General features: G+C 46.9%; 5 non-coding genes across 5 annotated transcripts; all 5 read right to left on the minus strand.

Annotated features, from left to right (window-relative positions):
* Positions 1–1004: 1004 nt before the first annotated feature.
* Trnaa-agc lies at positions 1005–1077 on the minus strand. The gene has a single exon. It is a non-coding gene; the product is annotated as a tRNA-Ala (tRNA).
* A 6519-nt stretch (positions 1078–7596) lies between these two features.
* On the minus strand, positions 7597–7669 carry Trnaa-ugc. The gene has a single exon. It is a non-coding gene; the product is annotated as a tRNA-Ala (tRNA).
* Positions 7670–7815: 146 nt separating this feature from the next.
* Positions 7816–7888, minus strand: Trnaa-ugc. Its single transcript has one exon. It is a non-coding gene; the product is annotated as a tRNA-Ala (tRNA).
* A 1002-nt stretch (positions 7889–8890) lies between these two features.
* Positions 8891–8963, minus strand: Trnaa-agc. The gene has a single exon. It is a non-coding gene; the product is annotated as a tRNA-Ala (tRNA).
* A 12787-nt stretch (positions 8964–21750) lies between these two features.
* On the minus strand, positions 21751–21823 carry Trnaa-ugc. The gene has a single exon. It is a non-coding gene; the product is annotated as a tRNA-Ala (tRNA).
* Between the last annotated feature and the right edge of the window lie 265 nt (positions 21824–22088).

The raw sequence follows: 22088 nt of genomic DNA on the forward strand, positions 1-22088 counted from the left end.
GTTTGTAGGGGTGAAGGGACCAGTGTACAAAGGCGCGGTCACGTTCATATACACAAGAGTTCCAAGTAGTTTCGATGCTCTGGTATTACGACTGCAAATTCCGTCTGTATTTAACGTCTTAAATTGAAAGGACAGTCGACTGATGACCACAGCAGTTGAGTCCCATAGTGCTCAGAGCCATTTTTGAAAGGACAGTCACAAATTGCTCCGTTTTCACTCCTTGTCGACAATCACACCGCGCCTGAGGTAACAAGCACATCTGAAGCCCCATTGTGCACTCGACTGTTCATGCCAACTCACTGCCTCGCACTTTACTACTGTGTACCACTCTTGTCGTCCAACTGCAAAAGAATTGGCCAAAACACGTCTCCGCGTCTCCATTGCACTGCGCAAACTACGAAACGCTCCCCAAACATGGCACTCACCCATGCAGAAGACATTTCCGACTCTCCACGACGCTCACGCAACGCTCACGCTAGTGACAGCCTTATTTAGAGCTTGACGTCGCGCCCAAGCGAGTGAGCACATTTCGCCTACGGCTTAGGCCGCCCACCTAGTGTGGCTGCTCGGTGTCTGCAGGCAGCGAGGGGCTGCAAGCTTCCCGTGTTCGCGCCTATGTCACCTCTGCTTGCTTGTCAGAGACAGAGTATCGCAAAACATACAACTCACTCCATGAATTGATTGCTACAGCATCTGTCATCAGCAGTCACAACTAGCAACACCAGTAGCAGCCGACTGCACGTAAGGAATGGGAATGTGCAGTGGGATTTTTGTGAACGCGGCGCAAGGCAGATCTTTCCGACATAGGTTTGAGAATCTTAAGGGAACACTTGTACTGTTTCTAAATTCAGTGTAGCGGTGGGAGGAGGCTGCTTCCTGCGCGTAACAGCACGCTTGCCAATTGTGGCTGCTAATCGTTCGCTCGTATCTGCCTTGACACATTCGCTGGCTGTGAATTATCCCACTTGCATGGCAGTGTACGCATGTAGGTGTGTTAAAAATTGTGGAGGCGCTGGGTATCGACCCCAGTACATCTCGCATGCTAAGCGAGCGCTCTACCATCTGAGCTACGCCCCCTGCTGACGAATAGTGCTACATACAACCTTATCAATATCACAGACCCTTGCACTCCCATTATTCCGCTGACAAACACTACTCTCAATGTGTCCGTGAGGGTGTCTTTCAGGTTTCCTGCATTCTGTATCGAATCGTAGTTGGCCAAAATGAAAGTGGCACGCACAACGTCGAATATAGCGTTCGGCCACCGCTCTGAGTAAGACGTACGTGTTGTCCACTCTCTAGACTTCATTGGGGTTAGGCCGTTATACCTAAGACAGATTTGCACTCGATGACACCTCGACAACAGCCGGTCCTCACATTTACGTCTTGCTCTCCTTACGTCAGTATACATCATATGAGCTGTGACGCTGGCTTTGCAACATCTTGCGTGTCTTTAGGCTCGCCGCGACCAACACTTACCATGCACTGTCCACAAAACATGGAGGCGCCGGGGCTTGAACCCGGAACCTTTCACATGCAAAGCGAACGCTCTACCAACCTCTTTTTTTTTTTTTTTTTTTTTTTTTTTTTTTTTTTTTTTTTTTTAATGGGTCTCCTTCCTCCCCTTCAACCCATCCTTTACGCTCGCCAAGTGTTGCCTTCTCGGCCCGGCTTCTCCGCCTTTAAGAATGAATGTAACTTGATGATGTGGAAACGTGCTTCTTCTGAACGACGAACGAAGTATGCCCGTTCTGTTGCCTTTGTTTGCAACATGGCTTGATTAAAAATAAACGTAAATTCCATTGAGAAGGCAGTCTCATAATTGTTGTGGAACTGTAACTGCATCTGTAAATTTCGTTCTCCGTGCGTGGAAAAACGGAAAGAAGCAAACTCATTATGGCTGATAAGTATAATTTCCTTTTTCAGAAGGTAATGAAGTAAAATAGGCTTCTTCTGCTTGATTTTACACTTAATTAACATAAATGTGTCTTCTTGTGAAAAGAAAAGGAAAGAAAAACAGGAACTAAATAAATGGCGTATACCAGTTTCATCACTGTGTTTCTCCGAAACCAAAGTAATAGATACACATAGGCTTAATTGGTCTATACTGATGATCTTCTCTGACTACTTTCTGTTGGAAATCCTCCTCCTGCTACGTGTAGAACAAACTTTAACCAAAAATCATTCGTCTAATATACGAAATGCTTGAATGTGCAATGTAAATTACGCATTTCTAATGGTTACAGGATTGTTTTAGTTAAAACGTTTGCGTAATTTTCTTTGTATTTTTTAGTACACATCAACTTGTGGTGCTCAGTTGTAAGGTATACCCAGAAGTCCTCCCTATTGCTTGATTCTTTTGTTAGGACGTAATGCATCGTTTGGCCTTTCAACCAGTTAATTGCATTTCGTTTTGTTTTAGGGTAAGGTATACCGTCAGGGTTTAAAAATTCAGCAGTCGTAACGGCATTGGGCGTAGTTCTGCTGACACTCGCTATCTTTTGTCTTATGTAGAGCCATATTTCTTTTACCCTGTCACACAGCAATTTATGCTCTTCGGTATCTGGTATTTTACATAATGGACACAGCGGTGACTCGGCCAATCGAATAGAGTGAAGTTTAGAGTTCGTCGTAATTTTTCTGTTTACAGCAAAGTACCAGGTCGATTTGACATACGTTGGCAAGTACCGGCAGTGAATATTTTCCCATATTGTTTCCCAGTTATAACAAGGATACTTTTGTTCTACGTCGTTTCTGGGTTTGTCTTTCATCAAGTTATTATAAAGTTCTTTTACTTTCATGATGTCTTTTCCAGGAATCCTTGCCTGTATATAGCTGTATTCTACGAAAAAGTATTTCAAGTGGTATAGTCCGTTGGGTATGTGTTGGACATTTATAGGTGCACTGACGTCAGCAGGAGCTACTTCGTTTAACAAATGTGCAGCAAGGGTACCACTTGGCTCTTTCCATTGTTTGTATGTGGTAGCAAGGTATAAGGCTTGCGCTTTTTTGCTGACATCGGTAAGATTTAACCCACCACATTTCGTAGGGAGCATCAGAATGTCATATTTGACTTTGAATATACGTCCGCGGCTCACAAAGTGTCCTAGTGCAGATGCGATGCTTTTCAACAAAGTCGCAGGTGGTGGCAGAACTTGTGCTACATAATTAACTTTGGATGTGATGTATACATTTGCCACTGTTACTTTTTGAAGTTCATCGAGTTTCCTAATACTATGTGCTTGTACAGAGGCGCGTATGCTGTTAAGTAATTTTCGATAATTCGCAGCAATAGTGTGCTTGATATTTCTTTTAAAATCTATGCCGAGACATTTCATGGTTACAAGCTCGCGTAACAGATCCTGCGTTTGCGTCCCAATTCCACGGCCGATGTTGAAAATCCCCGACTTTGTTCTATTAAGTTTTGCACCAGATGCCTGTTCATATTTTGTTACTATTCGTAGTGCGCTCTGTACTTCAGCGCCATTCACGACTAGGAAGCCAACATCATCAGCGTATGCCTTGCACACGATCTTTTCTCCATGTATTTGTAGTCCTTGTAGATGTTTCATAAGGGAGGCAAGCAGGGGCTCGATGGCGATGGCGAAGAGTGCCATTGACATTGGACACCCTTGCCTAATGGAGCTGGTGACGTCAATCGGGCGGCTAATGTGTCCATTGATGACAAATCTGGCTGAGTTGTTTGTTACTGTATTTCTTACTACCGCAATGAATAGAGGTGGGAAGCCCATTGCGCCCATGGTGCGAAGGAGAAAACTATGATTAACTCTGTCGAAGGCTTTGTCAAAGTCGAGTGAGATGAGTGCACATTTTATTTTGCAGACGTCGGCCGTTGAGATTAGGTCCCTGTAATCACAGAGGGTCTGGAGAATTCTTCTGTCTTTGCCCACACTTGTTTGATAAGGGCCAGTGACGCTGGTCATTGTGGTTTTCAGCCTGCGAGCGAGGATGCGGCCAAAGATTTTGTAATCGCTGTTTAAAAGCGTAATTGGCCTCAGAGCGCTTACAGATTTCGTATTGGTAGTTTTTGGCACTAGCACTACGAGTCCCTCACGAAATTCCTTCGGGATGTCATTCTCAGGGTTTAGCAGTTCGTTGCAGATGAGAGTAAACTTGCCTTTTACGAGGCCACTGAATCTGCGATAAAATTCTGCCGGAATTCCATCTGCCCCTGGAGCCTTATTTTTCGTGCTTCCATATATAGCTTCTTCGACGTCTTCTTCAGTCACTTCCGAGATGAGAGTTTGTGCTTCCGCGTGGCATACTTTGCCCTGGAGGTTAATCATTAACTCGTCTTGAAGCTGTTCGTCAACCGGCTGACTAGACATTAAGGATTCAAAATGCTGTACGATTGCCTCTTTAATCTCTCTTTGCTTCGTCAGCTTCCTTCCATCATCAGTTGTTATTTCAGATAGTATCTTGCGAGCCGCCCTTTTGCTTTCACGAATGACATGATAAATGGAAGTGACCTCGTGCTGGGCTATGTTCTGGGCACGCGACCTTATTTGGTAGCCTTCCAGTTTTTTACGCCGTAGTGCTAAGATTTTTGCTTTAATTTTGTTAATTCTTTCGTAGTTGTCCACAACTGTTGCATCGCACTTGTACAAATCCCTTAGACACTGAAAGTAAAATTCTATAGTTGATTTGTACCAAAAGTTTTTGTCTTTGGAGTAGTTTATGAAAAACCCCCGTATTTTAGGCTTGGCATGTTTCAGCCACCAGTCAGTGCCAGAGTTGTACGAGCTAAATTTGCTTTCACACTCTCTCCATACCTTGTGAAATGCCTCCTGACAAGCATGGTCTTGCAGATGTGACACATTCAGCTTCCATGTGCCTCGACCTCTGAATGTCCCTTGTTTTATCAGATTGATTGTGCATATGTAAGCAGCATGATCTGAAAAAACGGTAGGCCATACTTCGGACTGCAAAATGAGGTGTCTCAAATTGTGCGTTACATATATCCTGTCGAGACGGCTCGCCGAGTGACTTGTGGCGTGGGTGAAGCCAGGGGCTGCACCGTGCATATGTTCCCATGAGTCTATTAGTCTTAAGTCATTAACTATACGTTCCAGTTCAGTACACTTGTTAAAATTGGGAGTTTGGTCTTTGGCATGCAAAACACAATTAAAATCTCCTCCTAGGATAAGGTGATCATATCGAGTTCCAAATAGTGGGACAATTTCTTCTTTAAAGAACTCCGTTCTGCGGTGCCTGTTACTGGATCCTGAAGGGGCATACACGTTAATGAGCCGTATGTTGTTTATTGTGGCCGCTATGCCTTTACTGTTTGGTAGTTTTACTACATCTTGGACTACTATGCCCTCCTTTGTGAGCAGAGCCGTGCCCATTTCCGCTCCATGCCCTGGGTTTGTAATGGCGTTGAAGCCAGGTATGTTACCAAGCTCAATGTCTGTCACTTCTTGTAAAAGGACAATGTCACTGTCAGAAGCATATATAAAATCTTTTAAGTTCTGTAGTTTAAAGGAACTGTGAATCTTGTTAAGGTTTACTGTCGCGATTTTGTATGCTTGTATGTCAGACATTCTTCGTTCTACTTGATCTAACTTTAAAAAACATTCTTCTGTTTTGTCTCGCAAACGTCAGCTTTAAAACGCATCTTAATAATATTCACCGGTAGCAAATGTTTCAGCGGTGTGTCCTTGTTCTTTAGAATGTTCGTTCGCGGAGACGTCGTCGTTGAAGAAATCAGCCACCTGTGGGGCTAGCTTACAGTCTGTCTGAGTTTCTGAAACTTCTGTCATTTCAGCGTCGGCATTGTTATGGTCGCTTTCGTCTGCCCAGCTGGTTGAGGTTGTCGTCGTGGGTGGAACGAGTGAAGCTTCATGAGAGTGACTCGTTTCTTGAGGGTCGTTGGATGCTTTCTTTGTTGGCTTTCCTTGGACGTCTCGTTTTACCAGCGCAGAAGGGGAACGCTCCACAGAAACTGGTGACGCTTTCGTGTTGCTACAGATCTGTTGGCGTAAGGTACTACCTATTTCCTTCGCTTTTTGTCGGAGTGTGGGAGCTGTCTCCTCTGCACCTTTGCGCGCCAGCCGGCGTTTCTTATTTTTCTTCGGAGAATTGCCTCTCGACGGACTTTCTTCAGTATCCACGTTAGTGTCGCTTTCCTGCAAGGTGTGTCGGTCTTCAGCTTCCGGCGGATCTGCTGCCTTTACAATTGCAGGTGCCTGTGTCGGTGGAACTTCAACTGTTTCCGTAGATTGGCGGGACTCTTGTAGGTCGTCAGCTATGACGGCACTGACGTCCATTGGAATTTCAGTGTTTGGAGAATTTGTATTTGCACACGATTCAGGGGCTGAGGAGACAGTCGGCCGTTCGCGTGCCACGGCGGCGTAGGTTCCTGGCAGTGTTGTCATCGCCGGTGGCCTGGCGGACTCGCCGGCCGGCAGCTGTGCAACGCGCCGCTGTATACATTCTGCGCGAACGTGCCCAGGCTTGTTACAGGCGGCACAGGTTCGCGGTTGGTCGTCATAAATTACAATCCCTCTATATCCGCAGACATTGATGTACGACGGGATGTGCTTTTGTAACTCTACACGAAGCTGACGTACGCCATTTAGTACTGGGAATTTATGCGCGCTTGACCATTTCTCGGCAAAGTTGCTGAGCACTTTCCCGAAGGGTGAAATTACAGCATTAATTTGGTCTGTTGTAATCTCAAAAGGTAACTCGAAGATTCGAATTGTGCGAATGCCAAAACCAGCATGTGCAACGGTGACTTCACCAACGTTTCCATCTGAGTGCTTAAATTTCATGACACCTCCGGAAGACTCAACTATTTTCTCGCACAACTCGGAACTACGCATTTTAACAAACACTACACAAGTTACAATCGACAGGTGGATCCCAATTACATCATTAAAGGAGAGCTTCACATCTTCTTCTAACCAATTTTCTACTTCAAACGACTTGGGTCTGGCATATCGAGGATCAAAGGTAAGTTTCAACGTATCTTTTCGACTTGGTTGAGCCATCACTGCATGCTACTCATTACTTCTCGAAGCGTTCTATAAAAGGAGTTTTAAGCCGCAGCAAGCGCAAGACTTACCACGCGGAAGCACAGACGGCGCAGCGCACACCACACTACGTCCTACCTCCACGCCGTCCGCCGGCGAACTGCCATCTGAGCTACGCCCCCTGCTGACGAACTGCGCTACATACAGCCATATCAATGACACAGACCCTTGCACTCCCATTATTCCGCTGACAAACACTACTCTCAATGTGTCCGTGAGGGTGTCTTTCAGGTTTCCTGCATTCTGTATCGAATCGTAGTTGGCCAAAATCAAAGTGGCACGCACGACGTCGAAAATAGCGTTCGGCCAACGCTCTGAGGTAGACGAACGTGTTGTCCACTCTCTAGACTTCATTGAGGTTAGGCCGTTATACCTAAGGCAGATTTGCACTCGATGACACCTCGACAACAGCCGGTCCTCACATTTACGTCTTGCTCTCCTTACGTCAGTATACGAGTCTGTGACGCTGGCTTTGCAACATCTTGCGTGCCTTTAGGCTCGCCGCGACCAACACTTACCACGCACTGACCACAAAACATGGAGGCGCCGGGGCTTGAACCCGGGACCTTTCAAATGCAAAGCGAACGCTCTACCAACTGAGCTACGCCCCCAAGCACAACCAAGCTGCGCTGTTCTCCGTTCTTTGCTACTCTTATGTGCACGGACACGATGGTTGGTTGGTTTGCAGGGGTGAAGGGACCAGAGTACAAAGGCGCGGACACGTTCACAACACTTACCACGCACTGACCACAAAACATGGAGGCGCCGGGGCTTGAACCCGGGACCTTTCACATGCAAAGCGAACGCTCTACCAACTGAGCTACGCCCCCAAGCACAACCAAGCTGCGCTGTTCTCCGTTCTTTGCTACTCTTATGTGCACGGACACGATGGTTGGTTGGTTTGCAGGGGTGAAGGGACCAGAGTACAAAGGCGCGGACACGTTCACATACGCAAGAGTTCCAAGTAGTTTCGATGCTCTGGTATTACGACTGCAAATTCCGTCCGTTTTTAACGTCTTAAATTGAAGGGACAGTCACAAGTTGCTCCGTTTTCACTCCATGTCGACAATCACACAGCACCTGAGGTAACAAGCACATCTGAAGACCCATTGTGCACTCGACTGTTCATGCCAACTCACTGCCTCGCACTTTACTACTGTGTACCACTCTTGTCGTCCAACTGCAAAAGACTGGGCCACAACAACTTTCCGCGTCTCCATTGCACTGCGCAAACTACGAAACGCTCCCCAAACATGCCACTCACCCACGCAGACGACTTTTCCGACTTTACACGACGCTCACGCTAGTGACAGCCTTATTTAGAGCTTGACGTCGCACACAAGCGAATGAGCACATTTCGCCTACGACTTAGGCCGCCCTCCTAGTGTGGCTGTTCGGTGTCTGCAGGCAGCGAGGGGCTGCAAGCTTCCTGTGTTCGCGCCTATGTCACCTCTGCTTGCTTGTCAGAGACAGAGTATCGCAAAACATACAACTCACTCCATGAATTGATTGCTACGGCATCTGTCATCAGCAGTCACAACTAGCAACACCAGTAGCAGCCGACTGCACGTCAAGAATTGGAATGTGCAGTGGGATTTTTGTGAATTCGGCGCAAGGCTGATCTTTGCGACATAGGTTTGAGAATCTTATGGGAACACTTGTACTGTTTCTAAATTAAGTGTAGTGGTGGGAGGAGGGTGCTTCGTGCGCATTACAGCACGCTTGCCAATTGTGGCTGCTAATCGTTGGCTCGTATCTGCCTTGACACATTTTCTGGCTGTGAATTATTCCACTTGCATGGCAGTGTGCGCATGTTGGTGTGTTAAAAATTCTGGAGGCGCTGGGTATCGATCCCAGTACCTCTCGCATGCTAAGCGAGCGCTCTACCATCTGAGCTACGCCCCCTACTGACGAACTGCGCTACATACAGCCATATCAATGGCACAGACCCTTGCACTCCCATTATTCCGCTGACAAACACTACTCTCAATGTGTCCGTGAGGGTGTCTTTCAGGTTTCCTGCATTCTGTATCGAATCGTAGTTGGCCAAAATCAAAGTGGCACGCACGACGTCGAAAATAGCGTTCGGCCAACGCTCTGAGGTAGACGAACGTGTTGTCCACTCTCTAGACTTCATTGAGGTTAGGCCGTTATACCTAAGGCAGATTTGCACTCGATGACACCTCGACAACAGCCGGTCCTCACATTTACGTCTTGCTCTCCTTACGTCAGTATACGAGTCTGTGACGCTGGCTTTGCAACATCTTGCGTGCCTTTAGGCTCGCCGCGACCAACACTTACCACGCACTGACCACAAAACATGGAGGCGCCGGGGCTTGAACCCGGGACCTTTCACATGCAAAGCGAACGCTCTACCAACTTTTTTTTTTTTTTTTTTTTTTCAACCTTTTTTTTTTTTTTTTCCTTTTTAGGGCCTCCCATCTCCCCTTCTAGCCCTTCCATTCGCTCTCCTTCATGCGCCTTCTTCGGCGAGCTTCTTTGCTAAAATCAAATTAAATGCTCCTTCTCACGTAAGGGAATCCATGCCAAACGTGGTGAGAGAAGTAAATTTCTGCATCCAAGTGAACTTATTCTGTGATGTTGGATGGTTTTTCATAACGAGGGAACTTGATATGTTGAAAAACGGGGATAAAGAAAGAAAAATTAAGTGGAAAACTGAAAAACGTAGACTTCTTAAGGACACACACAATACATGACACTGATCTCAGATTATAATCACAGTATATCATTCAACACATCATCCAATACCTTCCTTTTGAAAGAGTATGTGTAGCATATTTCCAAAATGCTTGGTGTGGTTCCGTTGGGCGCGTAGCTTGTAATATTCCTCCGTGATGTAGCAGTTGTAGTCCTCAATGGTGTCCGTGGTCGTTTTGTGGATGACAAAGTGAACAAAATTGCCGTATAGCCACAGTATGGTATTATTTTTCTGACGCGGAAAATACATCACGTCCGGGGCCGAGAGTTCGGTGGTGGTGATGAATCTACCATCATTGCGCCTGAGGAATGCGACCTGCTGCTTAATGTGGTTCCATATGGTATTGTATCCTTGACAAGTAAAGCTGTGAACTGTCGTATCCACATATCCACAACGGCGACACATGGGAGTATAATGAAGTCCTATAGCATGGAGCCTCTCATTGTTGGCGATGATATCGTTAACCACTTGATACCATGTCGACCGTACTGACATGCTTAAGACTTTATTATGAATATTCTTCCAAACAGTATTCCAATCTTTGGATGGATATTTTTTCTCGATTCGATTCCTGACTGAACAGCGCCATGGAATAGAAGTAGCAGATGACGTGGCGCTACGGCTGGGTGTCAGATGTATACTCTCTTTGTAACTGATCTCGGTGAAGTAAAGTCTGACATGGTGCAGCTTAAAATGGATCGGAGCCACATTGACAGGAGCATCTAAACTCTGAGGTTCAGTCAGATGAAACAGTTGCGTCGTAATACTGTCGGGGTACTTACGGAGATGTTCTCGAGTACGCTTGATAAATAAAGTCACTGTCTTTTGACGAATATCTGTGAGTCCGAGGCCACCGGCGACCGGAGGTAAGGTCACTGTACGAGCTGCCACTTTAAATATACAGCCTCTCCATAACAGCTGACAAACTGCCCTCGTAATATTTTTGGCGATGCCCAAGGGAATAGGTAGACATTGCCCCAGGTAAATCGCTTTTGACAGGATCACACAGTTAATCAGTTGTACCCTTTGCATTAAATTGAGGTCCCTATTTCGATGCTCTATTAATGAGCCTCTGATGTTGGTAAGCATGTTCTTCCAGTTAACGGAAGCCATCTTGAGCGGGCAGCTAGAAAATGTGACACCGAGAGACTTATGTTGGTTCGTGGAAGTGATCCAATCTAAGTCTGCGTTCGCATAACCATTGAGGCTGAGCATAGAGCTTTTCGTGTTATTCACAGCAGCACCAGTAGCACCACAATAAACGTGTAAGGCGGTCTTAAGAGTTTGAACATCGTCGTCACTCCGAACTATGACCCCTAAATCATCTGCATACACATTGGTTACTTTCTTTACCGACATAATCGTGATCCCTTCCAAGAGAACGTTTAAATGTCGGACAAGAGGTTCCAGAGATATGACATAGAGCAGCATGGAGAGTGGGCTTCCTTGCGGGAATCCACGACAAATATTTATGGCTCTCGTGCATTGACCGTTGACAAGTACTTTTGCCGTCATCCCAGTAATCATACTTTGCAAAGACTTCAAGCACCGTCCCCCAAAACCCAGGGCCGACATTGTTTTAAAAAGATAACGATGATCAATCCGGTCAAAAGCATTTGCAAAATCAATAAAGCATAGAGCACCTTGAAGTTGAGCTGCCGAAAAAATGGAAATCACATCACGATATTCACTGACCGTTTTGATGATACTTCTATGCGGAAGGGCCGTTTGGTCCTGCGCAATGACACGTTGTAGGACTGGAGTCAGTCGCAATTTCAGTGCACGGGCAACAATTTTATAGTCCCCATTTAATAAACATATAGGTCGCAGACGACGGACATCCTTCATTCCTCGCCCCTTGGGTACCATCACAAACACACCCTCTTTAAACACCGAGGGTATGGAGATACCGTTGATGACTTCATTGATGATGGCGGTGAGCACATCGCCCAGAACATTCCAAAACCTGTAGTAAAATTCGACTGGTAAACCATCCGGCCCAGGCGTCTTGTTTACCGGAGAAGTTTTGACGATATCCAAAACATCATCACTAGTAAATATGTCCAATAGCGCCCTATTCTCGTCCTCAGTAACTATCGAGTCTGTGCCGTGAAGTAACGTCGCCACAGACTGTTCATTGACATCAGGGGCAGTATATAAACACGTAAAAAAGCGATGGATTTCGTTAAGGATGTCACGTTGTTCATGGAGCACATCGTTATTCACATCGCGCAGGGTGTTGATAAAACTATTCCTTCTATTCTTTGCATGCCGGAGGAGATGATACAAAGAGGCAGTTTCATCTTCGACAGTGGAATGTGATCTTGACTTTACCTTCAAACCATCAAGTTGTCGTCGTTTCAGTTGGGTTAAAATCGCCTTAATTTTCTTTATTTGCATGAAATGGTCAGCAGACAAAACGGGACGATCATACAGTTCTCGCAAACAGGTATAATAAAATTCAATAGTGTCTTTCCGAAGTTGAGCCCTTGCCTTGCCATAGTCGATCAAAGTCATCCTCAGCTTCCTTTTAGCGTAGTTGGTCCACCACTCAATGGTGGAAACGTATCTGGGGCGCGCTCTGAGGCACATATTCCAGGTCACTTGGATGGATTCATTTAAGTCTGGTTCGTGAAGAAGACTGACATTCAATTTCCAAAGACCGCGTCCCCAATAGGTCGTTTGCCGGGCAAGATGTATGCTACAACGAACTCCACAGTGATCAGAAAAACTGGTGGGAATCGTGTCTATTGAAGATTCACACTGCATTAAACTATCGGATATATAAATTCTGTCAATTCTACTGGCCGCCAAGTTCGTCATATACGTAAACTTAACAGCTATGGGGTGAAATAATTCCCATGCGTCTGTAAGACGTAAGGCTGTGACACAATCTTTCAGTGCTGGAGAGAAGTTAAAGTTCGGTTTTTGATCTTTTGACTTCAGTACACAGTTCCAGTCGCCAGCTATAATGATATTTTCTGAATTGTCGTTTAATAAGTGAACCATTTCACCGGTGAAAAAAGTTGTCCTGGCCGCTCGGGAGCTGCTACCAGAGGGGGCATAGACATTAACAACCGTCGTATTAAAGATTTTACAAGAGATTCCGCGACCGGATTCGAGAAGACACAAAGGCTCCGCCGGTATACCATGTTTCACCAAAATAGCCGTTCCACATTCATTTTCGAAAGCAACATTTAAAATTTCAGTAAACCCCGGGAAATTAAATTCACTGACCATTACCTCCTGCAAGAGAGCAATATCGGTATCCGAATTATACAAGAAATCTTTCAAAGCCGCCAATTTTGGTGGACTCCTAATCCTGTTAATATTCAAAGTCATTATATTGTAAGTCTGTGACATTCTCTGTAAACGTCGTTCCATTTAGGAAGAGAAAACAAATGGACACACCAACATAAAAACCAGTGTAACGTTCAACAAAATCGTCCTGTTATTATCTGTGGACAAATGAGGCATTTCAGTTTAGCGCAGCGATCCAGGGTGCCCTGCAAGGAGACTTTCGTCAACTGGTATGCTATCAATGATCATCGGCAGCGTGTCAACTGCCGTCGTTGCTCGTGGTGCACAGTCATCTTCCTTGTCCGTCGCCCAGTCCAACCTAGGGGAAGACCGATCCGTGCTACATTCACGAGATGGCCGTCTGGGTGGACCATCATTGGGAGCCGCCAAGCCTTCTTTACACTCTATCCCTCCTCTAGACCTGTGTGTTACAGGGTTTCTACCATCTTCCCTATCTGGACTATACGTTGAACTATCTGAAATATCCTTATTTTCCTCTGGTCCATCATTGCTTTGGTCATCGTCCATCTTCGTAATCTGACGCAACTTTTCCCTGGTTTTTGGGACCTCGTGCGCCGCCGCCGGATGGGCAATCCGCCTCTTCTTGTTTTTTCGCGATCTAGGCGGGGAAGAGACAATATCTTGCCCGTCATCCGGTGGGGAATGAGGCAGAGTAACTCCGACAGTGGCTGAGTATTCCAACTCCTGGAGCACCGTCGCATCAGTTCGACGCTGGGGAGTATCAGTCGAAACCTCTGGGTTAACTGGCACTTCGTTATGTAGCCGGGGTAAGGCAGGTTCGCCCTGGTCAGAGACCGTGGAATCGTGAAGGGGAACTGCTTGAGAGACATGGTCGGTACCCGTCGCTTGGATGACACTTGTCGCAACGGGAGGGGACTGTGGAGCGATGACAGCCGCAGCCGCATACGAGAGCGGTATATTTACAACGCCAGGTGAGCGCGTGACGCTATCTCCGGGTGGTAACTGCGCGATCCGACGTCGCGAACACTCGGCGCGAATGTGCTCCGTCGAGTTACATATAGAACAAGTTCGCGGCTGTCCATCATAAATAACTAAAGCACGATACCCGGATACACTGATGAAGGACGGGATGTGCTTCAGCAAATCAATTCGAACCTGCCTCACGCCGTTCAGTACAGGCAACGGATAATCATTTCCCCACTTTTCTTCGTGAATAGAAAGGACACGTCCATAAGCACGTAAAACCTCGCTCACATGATCACAAGGGATTTCGAAAGGAAGTTCAAATATCCGCACCGTACGCAAACCAAGTCCACCAAAAGAGACGTGAACTTCGGTAACACTCCCATCAGAACGTGTAAATCTCATAACACCACCACTTTCTTCAACGATACGACTACAGAGATCAGAATCCTTCAATTTAACAAATCCGACTGTTGCAAGGTGCGACAAATGTATTCCAGTAATAGCATCGGAAGGAATCTTGACTTGTTCAATCACAAAATATTGAAATTCCAGGGCAGACGGTTTAACACATCCACGTTCAAAAGTAAACTTAAGAGTATCTCTTCTAGAAATCAAAGCCATCTTCAAACTGGCACCATTACACAAACATCAACAGGAGCACCCAGACAGCACAAACGAATGTATTGATAACGGAACGAAAAATCAACTAATAACAAGATAATCAACACAATATGGCGTCACAAGCAGCAGCAAACTTGCCTTGCCCTGAGCAGCGACGGAGCACAGCGTAAACACGTCCGCTCTCCACGACGGCTCAAGCCGGAATTGCCAACTGAGCTACGCCCCCAAGCACAACCAAGCTGCGCTGTTCTCCGTTCTTTGCTACTCTTATGTGCACGGACACGATGGTTGGTTGGTTTGCAGGGGTGAAGGGACCAGAGTACAAAGGCGCGGACACGTTCACATACGCAAGAGTTCCAAGTAGTTTCGATGCTCTGGTATTACGACTGCAAATTCCGTCCGTTTTTAACGTCTTAAATTGAAGGGACAGTCACAAGTTGCTCCGTTTTCACTCCATGTCGACAATCACACAGCACCTGAGGTAACAAGCACATCTGAAGACCCATTGTGCACTCGACTGTTCATGCCAACTCACTGCCTCGCACTTTACTACTGTGTACCACTCTTGTCGTCCAACTGCAAAAGACTGGGCCACAACAACTTTCCGCGTCTCCATTGCACTGCGCAAACTACGAAACGCTCCCCAAACATGCCACTCACCCACGCAGACGACTTTTCCGACTTTACACGACGCTCACGCTAGTGACAGCCTTATTTAGAGCTTGACGTCGCACACAAGCGAATGAGCACATTTCGCCTACGACTTAGGCCGCCCTCCTAGTGTGGCTGTTCGGTGTCTGCAGGCAGCGAGGGGCTGCAAGCTTCCTGTGTTCGCGCCTATGTCACCTCTGCTTGCTTGTCAGAGACAGAGTATCGCAAAACATACAACTCACTCCATGAATTGATTGCTACGGCATCTGTCATCAGCAGTCACAACTAGCAACACCAGTAGCAGCCGACTGCACGTCAAGAATTGGAATGTGCAGTGGGATTTTTGTGAATTCGGCGCAAGGCTGATCTTTGCGACATAGGTTTGAGAATCTTATGGGAACACTTGTACTGTTTCTAAATTAAGTGTAGTGGTGGGAGGAGGGTGCTTCGTGCGCATTACAGCACGCTTGCCAATTGTGGCTGCTAATCGTTGGCTCGTATCTGCCTTGACACATTTTCTGGCTGTGAATTATTCCACTTGCATGGCAGTGTGCGCATGTTGGTGTGTTAAAAATTCTGGAGGCGCTGGGTATCGATCCCAGTACCTCTCGCATGCTAAGCGAGCGCTCTACCATCTTTTTTTTTTTTTTTTTTTTCCTCGGCCACTTTTTTTTTTTTTTTTTTTTTAAATGCCTGCAATTCAGTCTCAGCTCATTATGAGCAAATGAAAGCGTAATTATTATTCCTCTAACAAATATATCTATTGAAAAAAAAAAATTAAGGAACATCCACAACACAGCCACTTCAAAAGAAGTACAGTACTGAAGTTAAAATCCTAAAACATGACTATATAATGTAGACTGCTTTGTGAAATAAAGATTAAAAAAAAAAAAAAAAAAAAAAAAAAACACGGAAACTTCAGTCCTGGTGTAGAGAAGAAACATACATAAAGGCGGCAAATCCAGAAACAGTATAAAAGAAAATGGCTCACACAGGTGACCTTAGCCAACACCCTCTCTTTCAAATGTCAGGCTAAGCATATTGGCAAAATCATCTCGGAGGCCTGGCAATCGCAAGCGCTGCCAGTAAGCAGTAAGCATGTACTGCCGAAACGCTAGGTGTCCATCCTCTTCATGACAACTGTTGACAAAATGTACGAAATGGCCAATCAACCACATGACGGTATGGAGCTTCGTTCGCGGAAAAAAGGAAGAATCGGGCCGGACGATGATGTCAATAGTATAAGCGGCTTCAGCAGACCTAGTGACAAAGGCAAGTTGTTTCCTGAGCCAACGCCAATTAGCAAGGTGCCCACAGCAGGTGAATCGATGTTCAAGGGTATCCACGAGACCACACCGAGTACAGGTGTCCGTGTCAGAAAGACCAATACGGTGCAGTCGTACATTGGTGGGAACCAAATTATTTATTACCCTATACCACGTGGACGCCACGGCCATAGAGTGGATCGGCAGACTAACATTCTTCCAGATGTTCCTCCAGGACACAGATGGAGACGCCAGTTCTATTGGATTGGGACCGGCCAGCCCCTCCCAGCGGGCAATCAAGCCCTTGGTCGTTGGCACCGGTCGCCGCAAGAAGACGTCACCGAGGTAACTCACCGCAATGTAAAATTCCCGAATGTGTTTCAACTTAAAATTTAGGCGTCCGACATCGACAGGTGGAGCAAGGCTCGCCGGACGCACAACAGTAAAAAGCCTGGATGTAATTGAAGTCACTTCTTGCGTAACAATTAGAGTCGTTCGGCGGACGTACAAAGCAGACGCCTTGCGAGTAATGTCAGAGAGGCCCAAGCCTCCGGAGATACGCGGTTTCGTCATTACCTCGTAACGTAACTTGAATAGATGGCCCTTCCATATAAACCTGCTAGACAATTGGCGCAACCTTTTCGCCACCATCATGGGAAGTGGGAACAGCTGAGCAACATAATAAGCTTTACATAGAACGTAGGTGTCTAAAATTCTGACTTTTTGCAAAATGGTAGCAGAGCGCTGCTCATGGACCATCAGAGCCCCCTGTATCTTCTCGGTGACCGATTTCCAATTGAGAGCCGCCATTTTTAGAGGACACCGATCAATGATAATCCCCAAGGACGTATGGCGATCGACAACAGTGGCCCAAGGGACGTCAGCATCGCGAAATCCTCGAATATCAAGGAACTTACATTTACCCTGATTGAGACGCGCTCCAGAGACACGACAGTATGCATCAACTGCCCCTTTCAACAACGGGATATCATCACGTTGACGGAGGAGAACAACGACATCATCCGCATATGCCTTAACCGAGAGCTTCCCACCAGAGAGGGACATACCCTGAAGCTTGAGAGCAATAGTCCGAAGCAGCGGTTCCAGGGACAATACGAATAAAGACATAGAGAGCGGACTACCCTGAGGCACTCCGCGGCGGATAGCAGTGGGCGGCGTCAGCTGCCCATTCACTGACACTCGAGCTGTTATTCCCCTATACAAATTGCCAAGAACACCACGTGATGAAGCGTTAAAACCTATTGTACCTAAAACACGATCTAAAAACACATGACTGACGTGATCAAAAGCCTTATGAAAATCAAGAAAGGCAAAGGCACAATGTACGTTTGTAACCGCCGCAACCGAGACAACATCCCGATATTCGGCTACTGGTGTCAGAATAGATCTATCATGAAAACAACATTGATGTGCACCAATCACACCCCGAAGCAGAGAGGACAACCGGCTATTGAGCGCTCTAGCAGCTGTCTTGTAGTCAAAATTCAGCAATGTGAGCGGACGAAGATTGGCAGCAGATAAACGACCAGAAGACTTCGGAATTAAAACAATTTTCCCTACTTTAAAATCGGCAGGCACATCCATCCCCCTGACAATCTCATTTAAAATCTGCGTAAAAATGCCACCCAAAAGAGGCCAAAAACGGAGATAAAATTCTTTAGGCAGGCCGTCTGGACCCGGCGATTTACTGGACGGAGAGCGAGCAATAAAATCGAAAACCTCATCTACCTGGAACTCCCGGAGAAATTCGCCGTTCGCGTCAGGCGCGATCGTCGCAGTTAGATCCCCAAAGACATCTTCCGAAAGAGACTCACCAGAATCATCGGCAGAATATAGACTAGTGTAATACTGGTGAAGAGCACGAATCATTTCCTCCTGTGCAATAAGCTGCCGTCCATCATCCACCGTAAGAGAAGAGATGAAGGAGCGACGACGACGAGTGTGATGCCGTAGCAGGTGGTACAAGGATGTCAGCTCACCTTCAACAAGAGAGTGAGGTTTCGACTTAACTCGCAGACCATCCATCTGTCGTCGTTTAAGGCTCAAGAGCTTGGCTTTAATACGACGAACATCATGGATCCGCAGAGGAGAGGTACCCGCTGTGTCATATAGTTCACGCAGGACAGAGTAGTAATATTCATACGTGTTCTTAAAATCACGCGCCCTTGCAGCACAGTAAAAAATCAAAGTCTGACGAATCTTGGGCTTGGCAAACGCAGTCCACCAAACCAGCAAGGAGGGGTATCGCGGGACAGAGAGAAGACATCGCTCCCACACGCCACTTATAACATCATCCATAGCACTGTCGGCAAGGTGGGAAACATTTAACATCCACTGGGAACGATAAAGTTTTGCAGGTTGGTGACTAAGATTTACAGTTGCAGTAAAAGCACAATGGTCAGAAAAACTAGTAGGAATAACATCGACAGAAAGAATTTTATCACATAAAAAATCAGATAAATAGAATCTGTCGAGTCTACTGCATGAGGACGCGGTAAAAAACGTATATTTCACCAGGGTTGGATATTTGTGTTCCCAAACATCACGCAGATGCATCGTACGAACTAAGTCATGTAAATCACGGCAATAATTAAAATTGGGGGACTGGTCTTCAGGGCGTAAAACACAATTAAAATCGCCTCCGAGCAGGAGACTCCGAGGACTCTGGCGCAAAAGATAAATAAGCTCTTCTTTATAAAAGCGCGAGCGAGCCACAGTGTGACCCGAACCAGAGGGGGCATACAAAACAACGAGGCGGAGATCAAAAAGACGACAACCAATCCCACGGCCAGAGTCAAGGAATTCAATGTCAGTAATAGGAATGCCCTCTCGAAAGAAAAGAGCAGTTCCTGTTGAATATTCCGGCGCGACATTAAAAACAGTTTGAAATCCAGGTAGAGAGAGATCAGAAAACAACACTTCCTGCAAGAACACTACGTCCGCACAGGCGTCGTAAATAAACTGCCGCAAAGAGGCAATGCGAACGTCGGACTCAATACGGTTAAGATTTAAGGTAAGAAATGTGTATGCTTGAACCATAGAGAGAAAAGCGAGAAAGGAAATCACCTACACCGACGCACCAACGTCACAGTCCATAGCAGGGGAGACGGAGGCATCCGAGGGAGGGGGACTGCTACCCCGTTCCGCGGATCCCTTACGCTTCGGTTTTTTACGAACAGCATTAACGTTCGGCTGAACGCGTAACTTGCGTCGGCTGACGGGCAAGGAAGCTTCAGCCGCCGGTGACGTAGGAGGGTCAAGTTCTGTATCCGACACCACCCGCGCCGGTCCACATGCGGGATCCGGGGTCGCGGGGGGAAACTCCGACAAAACGGAATGGTCAACACTTACACTAGCTTCCGGCAAACATGGACTGCACGGAGGCGAATCGTGAGCAGGAAGGTCCGAGGCCGCAAAGTTGGACGGAAGCGGAGCAGCTCCGCTGGCAGAGGTATGGGGCAGCGAAGCAGGAAGTTGTCGCGGCTCCACTTGTTGTGACATCGAAGCCGGTTCGGAAGACGGCGCCAACAGGCCCGACCGACGATCCGACTCGAGAGAAGCTGCGTCGGAGGCCGGAGGGGCGCCAGCAGCCGCCACCGTAACCGTTACCTCAGGAGAGCAGGGAGCAGCTACAGTATACAGTGGCTCGGAGGATGCCGGTCGCTCGGACTGGGGCATCTCAGGGAGATCCTCATCCGTACTATTTCCATCGTGTGGGCGACGCCTCTTATTATTCAAAAGTGGCACACCCACCTGAGGGACAGACGGAACAACATCAGATTTAGCACGCAAAGGAGGAAAGTCTGTGTCAGGGGTGCGCAAAACCTGTGGCGGAGCGCTACTACCACTGGACTGTGCTACACCAAGAGCAGAACCACCTGCAACGAGGTCAGCGACCGTTAACTTGCGACGCTGTTCGAGAGAATTTTTTAAAACAAAAACCCTCCGCGGACAGTCGGTACGCACGTGACCACTTTCATTGCACAAAAAACAGGTGCCAACCTGACCACTATATGTTACATGGACACGATATCCACCGATCTGCAGGTGAGATGGAATATTCTGCTTAACGTGCATTTCGACTGAACGAATACCACTGTAACATTGCAGGCGATGTTGGCTTGACCAGCGTTCAAGGCGAATGCTCTTTACATCACCATACTTTTGTAGACCCTCCTTAAGATAGACATTATCCACCTCCGGTGGAAGGTTGTAAACACGAACATTGGTATACGTGATGGAAGCATTGGAAAGCAGCACGGTACTTACGGAATCATCCCGATGCCGAAAGAGAACTTGATGACCATATTTAGAAAGAATTTTATCAACCTGAAGTGGGTCCATAAACTTAACAAAGAAAACATACAGTTCGGTATCAAAATAAGCAGTGTGCACCAGATCCGAATGAACACCAAAGGTATCTACCAACCAATCATGAATCTCAAGGGAACTAGGTTGCACATGGCGGGTTGACTTGTCAAAAGTAAAACTAACTGTAGCCTGACGAGGAATAACCTGGGACGACATTTTCAAAATATGCGGTCGAAACCGCTACACAAAAAACACTGAAAGAAGGACAGAAACTAACACAAGGTACGAAACAACGACGGAGAAACACTCACAGAAGTTGCAACACAACACGTAAACAAAAACGATAGTCCACTATACGTAACGCTACGGCGGAGCGGAAGACTAGGCACGTCCACACTGCACGGCGTCTAAAGCGGAACTGCCATCTGAGCTACGCCCCCTGCTGACGAACTGCGCTACATACAGCCATATCAATGGCACAGACCCTTGCACTCCCATTATTCCGCTGACAAACACTACTCTCAATGTGTCCGTGAGGGTGTCTTTCAGGTTTCCTGCATTCTGTATCGAATCGTAGTTGGCCAAAATCAAAGTGGCACGCACGACGTCGAAAATAGCGTTCGGCCAACGCTCTGAGGTAGACGAACGTGTTGTCCACTCTCTAGACTTCATTGAGGTTAGGCCGTTATACCTAAGGCAGATTTGCACTCGATGACACCTGGACAACAGCCGGTCCTCACATTTACGTCTTGCTCTCCTTACGTCAGTATACGAGTCTGTGACGCTGGCTTTGCAACATCTTGCGTGCCTTTAGGCTCGCCGCGACCAACACTTACCACGCACTGACCACGAAACATGGAGGCGCCGGGGCTTGAACCCGGGACCTTTCACATGCAAAGCGAACGCTCTACCAACTGAGCTACGCCCCCAAGCACAACCAAGCTGCGCTGTTCTCCGTTCTTTGCTACTCTTATGTGCACGGACACGATGGTTGGTTGGTTTGCAGGGGTGAAGGGACCAGAGTACAAAGGCGCGGACACGTTCACATACGCAAGAGTTCCAAGTAGTTTCGATGCTCTGGTATTACGACTGCAAATTCCGTCCGTTTTTAACGTCTTAAATTGAAGGGACAGTCACAAGTTGCTCCGTTTTCACTCCATGTCGACAATCACACAGCACCTGAGGTAACAAGCA

The sequence above is a fragment of the Schistocerca piceifrons genome, chromosome 9, assembly GCF_021461385.2.
Source record: "Schistocerca piceifrons isolate TAMUIC-IGC-003096 chromosome 9, iqSchPice1.1, whole genome shotgun sequence".
In the NCBI taxonomy this organism is placed as follows: Eukaryota; Metazoa; Arthropoda; class Insecta; order Orthoptera; family Acrididae; genus Schistocerca; species Schistocerca piceifrons.